Source organism: Silurus aristotelis, assembly GCF_946808225.1.
Source record: "Silurus aristotelis genome assembly, chromosome: 9".
Taxonomy (NCBI): Eukaryota; Metazoa; Chordata; class Actinopteri; order Siluriformes; family Siluridae; genus Silurus; species Silurus aristotelis.
In genome coordinates, this window is record NC_139582.1 from 23,531,718 (window position 1) to 23,544,217 (window position 12,500).

Genomic DNA, 12,500 nt, shown 5'->3' on the forward strand with positions numbered 1-12,500 from the left:
GCTGCGTAATATTCCGGAGAGTGGCTCAATCACTACCGTCCAGTAGTCAAAGCTTTTTCATTGGGTACCCTTAAGGCCGTCGCTTAAATCAGGTTATCGCTTCTCGGCCTTTTGGCTAAGATCAAGTGTAGTATCTGTTCTTATCAGTTTAATATCTGATACGTCCTCTATACGAGGACTACAAAATAAAAGGATTTTTGACCGTGGGAGTCGGAAGATGAGCTTGCTCCATCCGCTCCGCGCATCAGCCCGGTATTGCAGTACTTCTGGGAATGGTGCATCTCTTTACCTGTTAAAAAAGCAGAAATAACGAAGGGGAAAAAAAGAGCAAGCTCATGCTCGTTGTTCTTTTCTTGAGTGCACATAGCTCTCAGTTGTGTAGCGTGTTCAATTTCATTTAATAAATATAAGTTCAATCTTTCTTTTCTTTTCTACACCTGTGCATCATCAACAGTTTTCCTGCCACAGGCCAATTTACCCTTAGCTAGCTTTCTAGCTCACCAATGGACTTTCAAAGGCCTAGCAACACCCAAAGTATAGCTCAGGTTTCTCTTCATTCACGAATAAATCTTTCGCCTTTTACTAAAGATTTCCGTGGAGAGGAACATTGATGAGTTCCAATTATTTTTGCAGGCTTTGCTGTTGCAAAGCTACTTGTTTTCTATGGTTCAAGAAAAGAATTAGCATAGCAAGACTTTGATTCAAATCTTGTTGCTAGCTTCTACAACTTTTTCACCACCGCGCTGCGTAATATTCTGGAGAGTGGCTCAATAACTACCGTCCAGTAGTCAAAGCTTTTTCATTGGGTACCCTTAAGGCCGTCGCTTAAATCAGGTTATCGCTTCTCGGCCTTTTGGCTAAGATCAAGTGTAGTATCTGTTCTTATCAGTTTAATATCTGATATGTCCTCTATATGAGGACTACATATTAAACGGATTTTTGACCGTGGGAGTCGGAAGAGGGGCTTGCTCCATCCGCTCCACGCATCAGCCCGGTATTGCAGTACTTCTGGGAATGGTGCACCTCTTTACCTGTTAAAAAAGCAGAAATAACGAAAGGGAAAAAAAGAGCAAGCTCATGCTCATTGTTCTTTTCTTGAGTGCACATAGCTCTCAGTTGTGTAGCGTGTTCAATTTCATTTAATAAATATAATTCAATCTTTCTTTTCTTTTCTACACCTGTGCATCATCAACAGTTTTCCTGCCACAGGCCAATTTACCCTTAGCTAGCTTTCTAGCTCACCAATAAACTTTCAAAGGCCTAGCAACACCCAAAGTATAGCTCAGGTTTCTCTTCATTCACGAATAAATCTTTCGCCTTTTACTAAAGATTTCCGCGGAGAGGAACATTGATGAGTTCGTGGGAGTCGGAAGAGGGGCTTGCTCCATCCGCTCCACGCATCAGCCCGGTATTGCAGTACTTCTGGGAATCGTGCACTTCTTTACCTGTTAAAAAAGCAGAAATAACAAAGCAGAAAAAAAGAGCAAGCTCATGCTCATTGTTCTTTTCTTGAGTGCACATAGCTCTCAGTTGTGTAGCGTGTTCAATTTCATTTCATAAATATAAGTTAAATCTTTCTTTTCTTTTCTTTTCTTTTTTACACCTGTCCATCATCAACAGTTTTCCTGCCACAGGCCAATTTACCCTTAGCTAGCTTTCTAGCTCACCAATGGACTTTCAAAGGCCTAGCAACACCCAAAGTATAGCTCAGGTTTCTCTTCATTCACGAATAAATCTTTCGCCTTTTACTAAAGATTTCCGTGGAGAGGAACATTGATGAGTTCCAATTATTTTTGCAGGCTTTGCTGTTGCAATGCTACTTGTTTTCTATGGTTCAAGAAAAGAATTAGCATAGCGAGACTTTGATCCAAATCTTGTTGCTAGCTTCGACAACTTTTTCACCACCGTGCTGGGTAATATTCTGGAGAGTGGCTCAATAACTACCGTCCAGTAGTCAAAGCTTTTTCATTGGGTACCCTTAAGTCCGTCGCTTAAAACAGGTTATCGCTTCTCGGCCTTTTGGCTAAGATCAAGTGTAGTATCTGTTCTTATCAGTTTAATATCTGATACGTCCTCTATATGAGGACTACATATTAAACGGATTTTTGACAGTGGGAGTCGGAAAAGGGGCTTGCTCCATCCGCTCCACGCATCAGCCCGGTATTGCAGTACTTCTGGGAATGGTGCACCTCTTTACCTGTTAAAAAAGCAGAAATAACGAAGGGGAAAAAAAGAGCAAGCTCATGCTCATTGTTCTTTTCTTGAGTGCACATAGCTCTCAGTTGTGTAGCGTGTTCAATTTCATTTAATAAATATAAGTTCAATCTTTCTTTTCTTTTCTACACCTGTGCATCATCAACAGTTTTCCTGCCACAGGCCAATTTACCCTTAGCTAGCTTTCTAGCTCACCAATGGACTTTCAAAGGCCTAGCAACACCCAAAGCATAGCTCAGGTTTCTCTTCATTCACGAATAAATCTTTCGCCTTTTACTAAAGATTTCCGTGGAGAGGAACATTGATGAGTTCCAATTATTTTTGCAGGCTTTGTTGTTGCAAAGCTACTTGTTTTCTAGGGTTCAAGAAAAGAATTAGCATAGCGAGACTTATCCAAATCTTGTTGCTAGCTTCTACAACTTTTTCACCACCGCACTGCGTAATATTCTGGAGAGTGGCTCAATAACTACCGTCCAGTAGTCAAAGCTTTTTCATTGGGTACCCTTAAGGCCGTCGCTTAAATCAGGTTATCGCTTCTCGGCCTTTTGGCTAAGATCAAGTGTAGTATCTGTTCTTATCAGTTTAATATCTGATACGTCCTCTATATGAGGACTACATATTAAACGGATTTTTGACCGTGGGAGTCGGAAGAGGGGCTTGCTCCATCCGCTCCACGCATCAGCCCGGTATTGCAGTACTTCTGGGAATGGTGCACCTCTTTACCTGTTAAAAAAGCAGAAATAACGAAGGGGAAAAAAAGAGCAAGCTCATGCTCATTGTTCTTTTCTTGAGTGCACATAGCTCTCAGTTGTGTAGCGTGTTCAATTTCATTTAATAAATATAAGTTCAATCTTTCTTTTCTTTTCTACACCTGTGCATCATCAACAGTTTTCCTGCCACAGGCTAATTTACCCTTAGCTAGCTTTCTAGCTCACCAATGGACTTTCAAAGGCCTAGCAACACCCAAAGTATAGCTCAGGTTTCTCTTCATTCACGAATAAATCTTTCGCCTTTTACTAAAGATTTCCGCGGAGAGGAACATTGATGAGTTCGTGGGAGTCGGAAGAGGGGCTTGCTCCATCCGCTCCACGCATCAGCCCGGTATTGCAGTACTTCTGGGAATCGTGCACTTCTTTACCTGTTAAAAAAGCAGAAATAACAAAGCAGAAAAAAAGAGCAAGCTCATGCTCATTGTTCTTTTCTTGAGTGCACATAGCTCTCAGTTGTGTAGCGTGTTCAATTTCATTTCATAAATATAAGTTAAATCTTTCTTTTCTTTTCTTTTCTTTTTTACACCTGTCCATCATCAACAGTTTTCCTGCCACAGGCCAATTTACCCTTAGCTAGCTTTCTAGCTAACCAATGGACTTTCAAAGGCCTAGCAACACCCAAAGTATAGCTCAGGTTTCTCTTCATTCACGAATAAATCTTTCGCCTTTTACTAAAGATTTCCGTGGAGAGGAACAATGATGAGTTCCAATTATTTTTGCAGGCTTTGCTGTTGCAATGCTACTTGTTTTCTATGGTTCAAGAAAAGAATTAGCATAGCGAGACTTTGATCCAAATCTTGTTGCTAGCTTCGACAACTTTTTCACCACCGCGCTGGGTAATATTCTGGAGAGTGGTTCAATAACTACCGTCCAGTAGTCAAAGCTTTTTCATTGGGTACCCTTAAGTCCGTCGCTTAAAACAGGTTATCGCTTCTCGGCCTTTTGGCTAAGATCAAGTGTAGTATCTGTTCTTATCAGTTTAATATCTGATACGTCCTCTATATGAGGACTACATATTAAACGGATTTTTGACAGTGGGAGTCGGAAAAGGGGCTTGCTCCATCCGCTCCACGCATCAGCCCGGTATTGCAGTACTTCTGGGAATGGTGCACCTCTTTACCTGTTAAAAAAGCAGAAATAACGAAGAGTGAAAAAAAGAGCAAGCTCATGCTCATTGTTCTTTTCTTGAGTGCACATAGCTCTCAGTTGTGTAGCGTGTTCAATTTCATTTAATAAATATAAGTTCAATCTTTCTTTTCTTTTCTACACCTGTGCATCATCAACAGTTTTCCTGCCACAGGCCAATTTACCCTTAGCTAGCTTTCTAGCTCACCAATGGACTTTCAAAGGCCTAGCAACACCCAAAGCATAGCTCAGGTTTCTTTTCATTCACGAATAAATCTTTCGCCTTTTACTAAAGATTTCCGTGGAGAGGAACATCGATGAGTTCCAATTATTTTTGCAGGCTTTGTTGTTGCAAAGCTACTTGTTTTCTAGGGTTCAAGAAAAGAATTAGCATAGCGAGACTTATCCAAATCTTGTTGCTAGCTTCGACAACTTTTTCACCACCGCGCTGCGTAATATTCTGGAGAGTGGCTCAATAACTACCGTCCAGTAGTCAAAGCTTTTTCATTGGGTACCCTTAAGGCCGTCGCTTAAATCAGGTTATCGCTTCTCGGCCTTTTGGCTAAGATCAAGTGTAGTATCTGTTCTTATCAGTTTAATATCTGATACGTCCTCTATATGAGGACTACATATTAAACGGATTTTTGACAGTGGGAGTCGGAAGAGGGGCTTGCTCCATCCGCTCCACGCATCAGCCCGGTATTGCAGTACTTCTGGGAATGGTGCACCTCTTTACCTGTTAAAAAAGCAGAAATAACGAAAGGGAAAAAAAGAGCAAGCTCATGCTCATTGTTCTTTTCTTGAGTGCACATAGCTCTCAGTTGTGTAGCGTGTTCAATTTCATTTAATAAATATAATTCAATCTTTCTTTTCTTTTCTACACCTGTGCATCATCAACAGTTTTCCTGCCACAGGCCAATTTACCCTTAGCTAGCTTTCTAGCTCACCAATAAACTTTCAAAGGCCTAGCAACACCCAAAGTATAGCTCAGGTTTCTCTTCATTCACGAATAAATCTTTCGCCTTTTACTAAAGATTTCCGCGGAGAGGAACATTGATGAGTTCGTGGGAGTCGGAAGAGGGGCTTGCTCCATCCGCTCCACGCATCAGCCCGGTATTGCAGTACTTCTGGGAATCGTGCACTTCTTTACCTGTTAAAAAAGCAGAAATAACAAAGCAGAAAAAAAGAGCAAGCTCATGCTCATTGTTCTTTTCTTGAGTGCACATAGCTCTCAGTTGTGTAGCGTGTTCAATTTCATTTCATAAATATAAGTTAAATCTTTCTTTTCTTTTCTTTTCTTTTTTACACCTGTCCATCATCAACAGTTTTCCTGCCACAGGCCAATTTACCCTTAGCTAGCTTTCTAGCTCACCAATGGACTTTCAAAGGCCTAGCAACACCCAAAGTATAGCTCAGGTTTCTCTTCATTCACGAATAAATCTTTCGCCTTTTACTAAAGATTTCCGTGGAGAGGAACATTGATGAGTTCCAATTATTTTTGCAGGCTTTGCTGTTGCAATGCTACTTGTTTTCTATGGTTCAAGAAAAGAATTAGCATAGCGAGACTTTGATCCAAATCTTGTTGCTAGCTTCGACAACTTTTTCACCACCGTGCTGGGTAATATTCTGGAGAGTGGCTCAATAACTACCGTCCAGTAGTCAAAGCTTTTTCATTGGGTACCCTTAAGTCCGTCGCTTAAAACAGGTTATCGCTTCTCGGCCTTTTGGCTAAGATCAAGTGTAGTATCTGTTCTTATCAGTTTAATATCTGATACGTCCTCTATATGAGGACTACATATTAAACGGATTTTTGACAGTGGGAGTCGGAAAAGGGGCTTGCTCCATCCGCTCCACGCATCAGCCCGGTATTGCAGTACTTCTGGGAATGGTGCACCTCTTTACCTGTTAAAAAAGCAGAAATAACGAAGGGGAAAAAAAGAGCAAGCTCATGCTCATTGTTCTTTTCTTGAGTGCACATAGCTCTCAGTTGTGTAGCGTGTTCAATTTCATTTAATAAATATAAGTTCAATCTTTCTTTTCTTTTCTACACCTGTGCATCATCAACAGTTTTCCTGCCACAGGCCAATTTACCCTTAGCTAGCTTTCTAGCTCACCAATGGACTTTCAAAGGCCTAGCAACACCCAAAGCATAGCTCAGGTTTCTCTTCATTCACGAATAAATCTTTCGCCTTTTACTAAAGATTTCCGTGGAGAGGAACATTGATGAGTTCCAATTATTTTTGCAGGCTTTGTTGTTGCAAAGCTACTTGTTTTCTAGGGTTCAAGAAAAGAATTAGCATAGCGAGACTTATCCAAATCTTGTTGCTAGCTTCTACAACTTTTTCACCACCGCACTGCGTAATATTCTGGAGAGTGGCTCAATAACTACCGTCCAGTAGTCAAAGCTTTTTCATTGGGTACCCTTAAGGCCGTCGCTTAAATCAGGTTATCGCTTCTCGGCCTTTTGGCTAAGATCAAGTGTAGTATCTGTTCTTATCAGTTTAATATCTGATACGTCCTCTATATGAGGACTACATATTAAACGGATTTTTGACCGTGGGAGTCGGAAGAGGGGCTTGCTCCATCCGCTCCACGCATCAGCCCGGTATTGCAGTACTTCTGGGAATGGTGCACCTCTTTACCTGTTAAAAAAGCAGAAATAACGAAGGGGAAAAAAAGAGCAAGCTCATGCTCATTGTTCTTTTCTTGAGTGCACATAGCTCTCAGTTGTGTAGCGTGTTCAATTTCATTTAATAAATATAAGTTCAATCTTTCTTTTCTTTTCTACACCTGTGCATCATCAACAGTTTTCCTGCCACAGGCTAATTTACCCTTAGCTAGCTTTCTAGCTCACCAATGGACTTTCAAAGGCCTAGCAACACCCAAAGTATAGCTCAGGTTTCTCTTCATTCACGAATAAATCTTTCGCCTTTTACTAAAGATTTCCGTGGAGAGGAACATTGATGAGTTCCAATTATTTTTGCAGGCTTTGCTGTTGCAAAGCTACTTGTTTTCTATAGTTCAAGAAAAGAATTAGCATAGCGAGACTTTGATCCAAATCTTGTTGCTAGCTTCTACAACTTTTTCACCACCGCGCTGCGTAATATTCTGGAGAGTGGCTCAATAACTACCGTCCAGTAGTCAAAGCTTTTTCATTGGGTACCCTTAAGGCTGTCGCTTAAATCAGGTTATCGCTTCTCGGCCTTTTGGCTAAGATCAAGTGTAGTATCTGTTCTTATCAGTTTAATATCTGATACGTCCTCTATATGAGGACTACATATTAAACGGATTTTTGACAGTGGGAGTCGGAAGAGGGGCTTGCTCCATCCGCTCCACGCATCAGCCCGGTATTGCAGTACTTCTGGGAATGGTGCACCTCTTTACCTGTTAAAAAAGCAGAAATAACGAAAGGGAAAAAAAGAGCAAGCTCATGCTCATTGTTCTTTTCTTGAGTGCACATAGCTCTCAGTTGTGTAGCGTGTTCAATTTCATTTAATAAATATAATTCAATCTTTCTTTTCTTTTCTACACCTGTGCATCATCAACAGTTTTCCTGCCACAGGCCAATTTACCCTTAGCTAGCTTTCTAGCTCACCAATAAACTTTCAAAGGCCTAGCAACACCCAAAGTATAGCTCAGGTTTCTCTTCATTCACGAATAAATCTTTCGCCTTTTACTAAAGATTTCCGCGGAGAGGAACATTGATGAGTTCGTGGGAGTCGGAAGAGGGGCTTGCTCCATCCGCTCTACGCATCAGCCCGGTATTGCAGTACTTCTGGGAATCGTGCACTTCTTTACCTGTTAAAAAAGCAGAAATAACAAAGCAGAAAAAAAGAGCAAGCTCATGCTCATTGTTCTTTTCTTGAGTGCACATAGCTCTCAGTTGTGTAGCGTGTTCAATTTCATTTCATAAATATAAGTTAAATCTTTCTTTTCTTTTCTTTTCTTTTTTACACCTGTCCATCATCAACAGTTTTCCTGCCACAGGCCAATTTACCCTTAGCTAGCTTTCTAGCTAACCAATGGACTTTCAAAGGCCTAGCAACACCCAAAGTATAGCTCAGGTTTCTCTTCATTCACGAATAAATCTTTCGCCTTTTACTAAAGATTTCCGTGGAGAGGAACAATGATGAGTTCCAATTATTTTTGCAGGCTTTGCTGTTGCAATGCTACTTGTTTTCTATGGTTCAAGAAAAGAATTAGCATAGCGAGACTTTGATCCAAATCTTGTTGCTAGCTTCGACAACTTTTTCACCACCGCGCTGGGTAATATTCTGGAGAGTGGTTCAATAACTACCGTCCAGTAGTCAAAGCTTTTTCATTGGGTACCCTTAAGTCCGTCGCTTAAAACAGGTTATCGCTTCTCGGCCTTTTGGCTAAGATCAAGTGTAGTATCTGTTCTTATCAGTTTAATATCTGATACGTCCTCTATATGAGGACTACATATTAAACGGATTTTTGACAGTGGGAGTCGGAAAAGGGGCTTGCTCCATCCGCTCCACGCATCAGCCCGGTATTGCAGTACTTCTGGGAATGGTGCACCTCTTTACCTGTTAAAAAAGCAGAAATAACGAAGGGGAAAAAAAGAGCAAGCTCATGCTCATTGTTCTTTTCTTGAGTGCACATAGCTCTCAGTTGTGTAGCGTGTTCAATTTCATTTAATAAATATAAGTTCAATCTTTCTTTTCTTTTCTACACCTGTGCATCATCAACAGTTTTCCTGCCACAGGCCAATTTACCCTTAGCTAGCTTTCTAGCTCACCAATGGACTTTCAAAGGCCTAGCAACACCCAAAGCATAGCTCAGGTTTCTTTTCATTCACGAATAAATCTTTCGCCTTTTACTAAAGATTTCCGTGGAGAGGAACATCGATGAGTTCCAATTATTTTTGCAGGCTTTGTTGTTGCAAAGCTTCTTGTTTTCTAGGGTTCAAGAAAAGAATTAGCATAGCGAGACTTATCCAAATCTTGTTGCTAGCTTCTACAACTTTTTCACCACCGCGCTGCGTAATATTCTGGAGAGTGGCTCAATAACTACCGTCCAGTAGTCAAAGCTTTTTCATTGGGTACCCTTAAGGCCGTCGCTTAAATCAGGTTATCGCTTCTCGGCCTTTTGGCTAAGATCAAGTGTAGTATCTGTTCTTATCAGTTTAATATCTGATACGTCCTCTATATGAGGACTACATATTAAACGGATTTTTGACAGTGGGAGTCGGAAGAGGGGCTTGCTCCATCCGCTCCACGCATCAGCCCGGTATTGCAGTACTTCTGGGAATGGTGCACCTCTTTACCTGTTAAAAAAGCAGAAATAACGAAAGGGAAAAAAAGAGCAAGCTCATGCTCATTGTTCTTTTCTTGAGTGCACATAGCTCTCAGTTGTGTAGCGTGTTCAATTTCATTTAATAAATATAATTCAATCTTTCTTTTCTTTTCTACACCTGTGCATCATCAACAGTTTTCCTGCCACAGGCCAATTTACCCTTAGCTAGCTTTCTAGCTCACCAATAAACTTTCAAAGGCCTAGCAACACCCAAAGTATAGCTCAGGTTTCTCTTCATTCACGAATAAATCTTTCGCCTTTTACTAAAGATTTCCGCGGAGAGGAACATTGATGAGTTCGTGGGAGTCGGAAGAGGGGCTTGCTCCATCCGCTCCACGCATCAGCCCGGTATTGCAGTACTTCTGGGAATCGTGCACTTCTTTACCTGTTAAAAAAGCAGAAATAACAAAGCAGAAAAAAAGAGCAAGCTCATGCTCATTGTTCTTTTCTTGAGTGCACATAGCTCTCAGTTGTGTAGCGTGTTCAATTTCATTTCATAAATATAAGTTAAATCTTTCTTTTCTTTTCTTTTCTTTTTTACACCTGTCCATCATCAACAGTTTTCCTGCCACAGGCCAATTTACCCTTAGCTAGCTTTCTAGCTCACCAATGGACTTTCAAAGGCCTAGCAACACCCAAAGTATAGCTCAGGTTTCTCTTCATTCACGAATAAATCTTTCGCCTTTTACTAAAGATTTCCGTGGAGAGGAACATTGATGAGTTCCAATTATTTTTGCAGGCTTTGCTGTTGCAATGCTACTTGTTTTCTATGGTTCAAGAAAAGAATTAGCATAGCGAGACTTTGATCCAAATCTTGTTGCTAGCTTCGACAACTTTTTCACCACCGTGCTGGGTAATATTCTGGAGAGTGGCTCAATAACTACCGTCCAGTAGTCAAAGCTTTTTCATTGGGTACCCTTAAGTCCGTCGCTTAAAACAGGTTATCGCTTCTCGGCCTTTTGGCTAAGATCAAGTGTAGTATCTGTTCTTATCAGTTTAATATCTGATACGTCCTCTATATGAGGACTAAATATTAAACGGATTTTTGACAGTGGGAGTCGGAAAAGGGGCTTGCTCCATCCGCTCCACGCATCAGCCCGGTATTGCAGTACTTCTGGGAATGGTGCACCTCTTTACCTGTTAAAAAAGCAGAAATAACGAAGGGGAAAAAAAGAGCAAGCTCATGCTCATTGTTCTTTTCTTGAGTGCACATAGCTCTCAGTTGTGTAGCGTGTTCAATTTCATTTAATAAATATAAGTTCAATCTTTCTTTTCTTTTCTACACCTGTGCATCATCAACAGTTTTCCTGCCACAGGCCAATTTACCCTTAGCTAGCTTTCTAGCTCACCAATGGACTTTCAAAGGCCTAGCAACACCCAAAGCATAGCTCAGGTTTCTCTTCATTCACGAATAAATCTTTCGCCTTTTACTAAAGATTTCCGTGGAGAGGAACATTGATGAGTTCCAATTATTTTTGCAGGCTTTGCTGTTGCAAAGCTACTTGTTTTCTATGGTTCAAGAAAAGAATTAGCATAGCGAGACTTTGATCCAAATCTTGTTGCTAGGTTCTACAATTTTTTTACCACCGCGCTGCGTAATATTCTGGAGAGTGGTTCAATAACTACCGTCCAGTAGTCAAAGCTTTTTCATTGGGTACCCTTAAGGCCGTCGCTTAAATCGGGTTATCGCTTCTCGGCCTTTTGGCTAAGATCAAGTGTAGTATCTGTTCTTATCAGTTTAATATCTGATACGTCCTCTATATGAGGACTACATATTAAACGGATTTTTGACCGTGGGAGTCGGAAGAGGGGCTTGCTCCATCCGCTCCACGCATCAGCCCGGTATTGCAGTACTTCTGGGAATGGTGCACCTCTTTACCTGTTAAAAAAGCAGAAATAACGAAGGGGAAAAAAAGAGCAAGCTCATGCTCATTGTTCTTTTCTTGAGTGCACATAGCTCTCAGTTGTGTAGCGTGTTCAATTTCATTTAATAAATATAAGTTCAATCTTTCTTTTCTTTTCTACACCTGTGCATCATCAACAGTTTTCCTGCCACAGGCCAATTTACCCTTAGCTAGCTTTCTAGCTCACCAATGGACTTTCAAAGGCCTAGCAACACCCAAAGTATAGCTCAGGTTTCTCTTCATTCACGAATAAATCTTTCGCCTTTTACTAAAGATTTCCGTGGAGAGGAACATTGATGAGTTCCAATTATTTTTGCAGGCTTTGCTGTTGCAAAGCTACTTGTTTTCTATAGTTCAAGAAAAGAATTAGCATAGCGAGACTTTGATCCAAATCTTGTTGCTAGCTTCTACAACTTTTTCACCACCGCGCTGCGTAATATTCTGGAGAGTGGCTCAATAACTACCGTCCAGTAGTCAAAGCTTTTTCATTGGGTACCCTTAAGTCCGTCGCTTAAAACAGGTTATCGCTTCTCGGCCTTTTGGCTAAGATCAAGTGTAGTATCTGTTCTTATCAGTTTAATATCTGATACGTCCTCTATATGAGGACTACATATTAAACGGATTTTTGACAGTGGGAGTCGGAAGAGGGGCTTGCTCCATCCGCTTCACGCATCAGCCCGGTATTGCAGTACTTCTGGGAATGGTGCACCTCTTTACCTGTTAAAAAAGCAGAAATAACGAAGGGGAAAAAAAGAGCAAGCTCATGCTCATTGTTCTTTTCTTGAGTGCACATAGCTCTCAGTTGTGTAGCGTGTTCAATTTCATTTAATAAATATAATTCAATCTTTCTTTTCTTTTCTACACCTGTGCATCATCAACAGTTTTCCTGCCACAGGCCAATTTACCCTTAGCTAGCTTTCTAGCTCACCAATAAACTTTCAAAGGCCTAGCAACACCCAAAGTATAGCTCAGGTTTCTCTTCATTCACGAATAAATCTTTCGCCTTTTATTAAAGATTTCCGCGGAGAGGAACATTGATGAGTTCGTGGGAGTCGGAAGAGGGGCTTGCTCCATCCGCTCCACGCATCAGCCCGGTATTGCAGTACTTCTGGGAATCGTGCACCTCTTTACCTGTTAAAAAAGCAGAAATAACGAAGGGGAAAAAAAT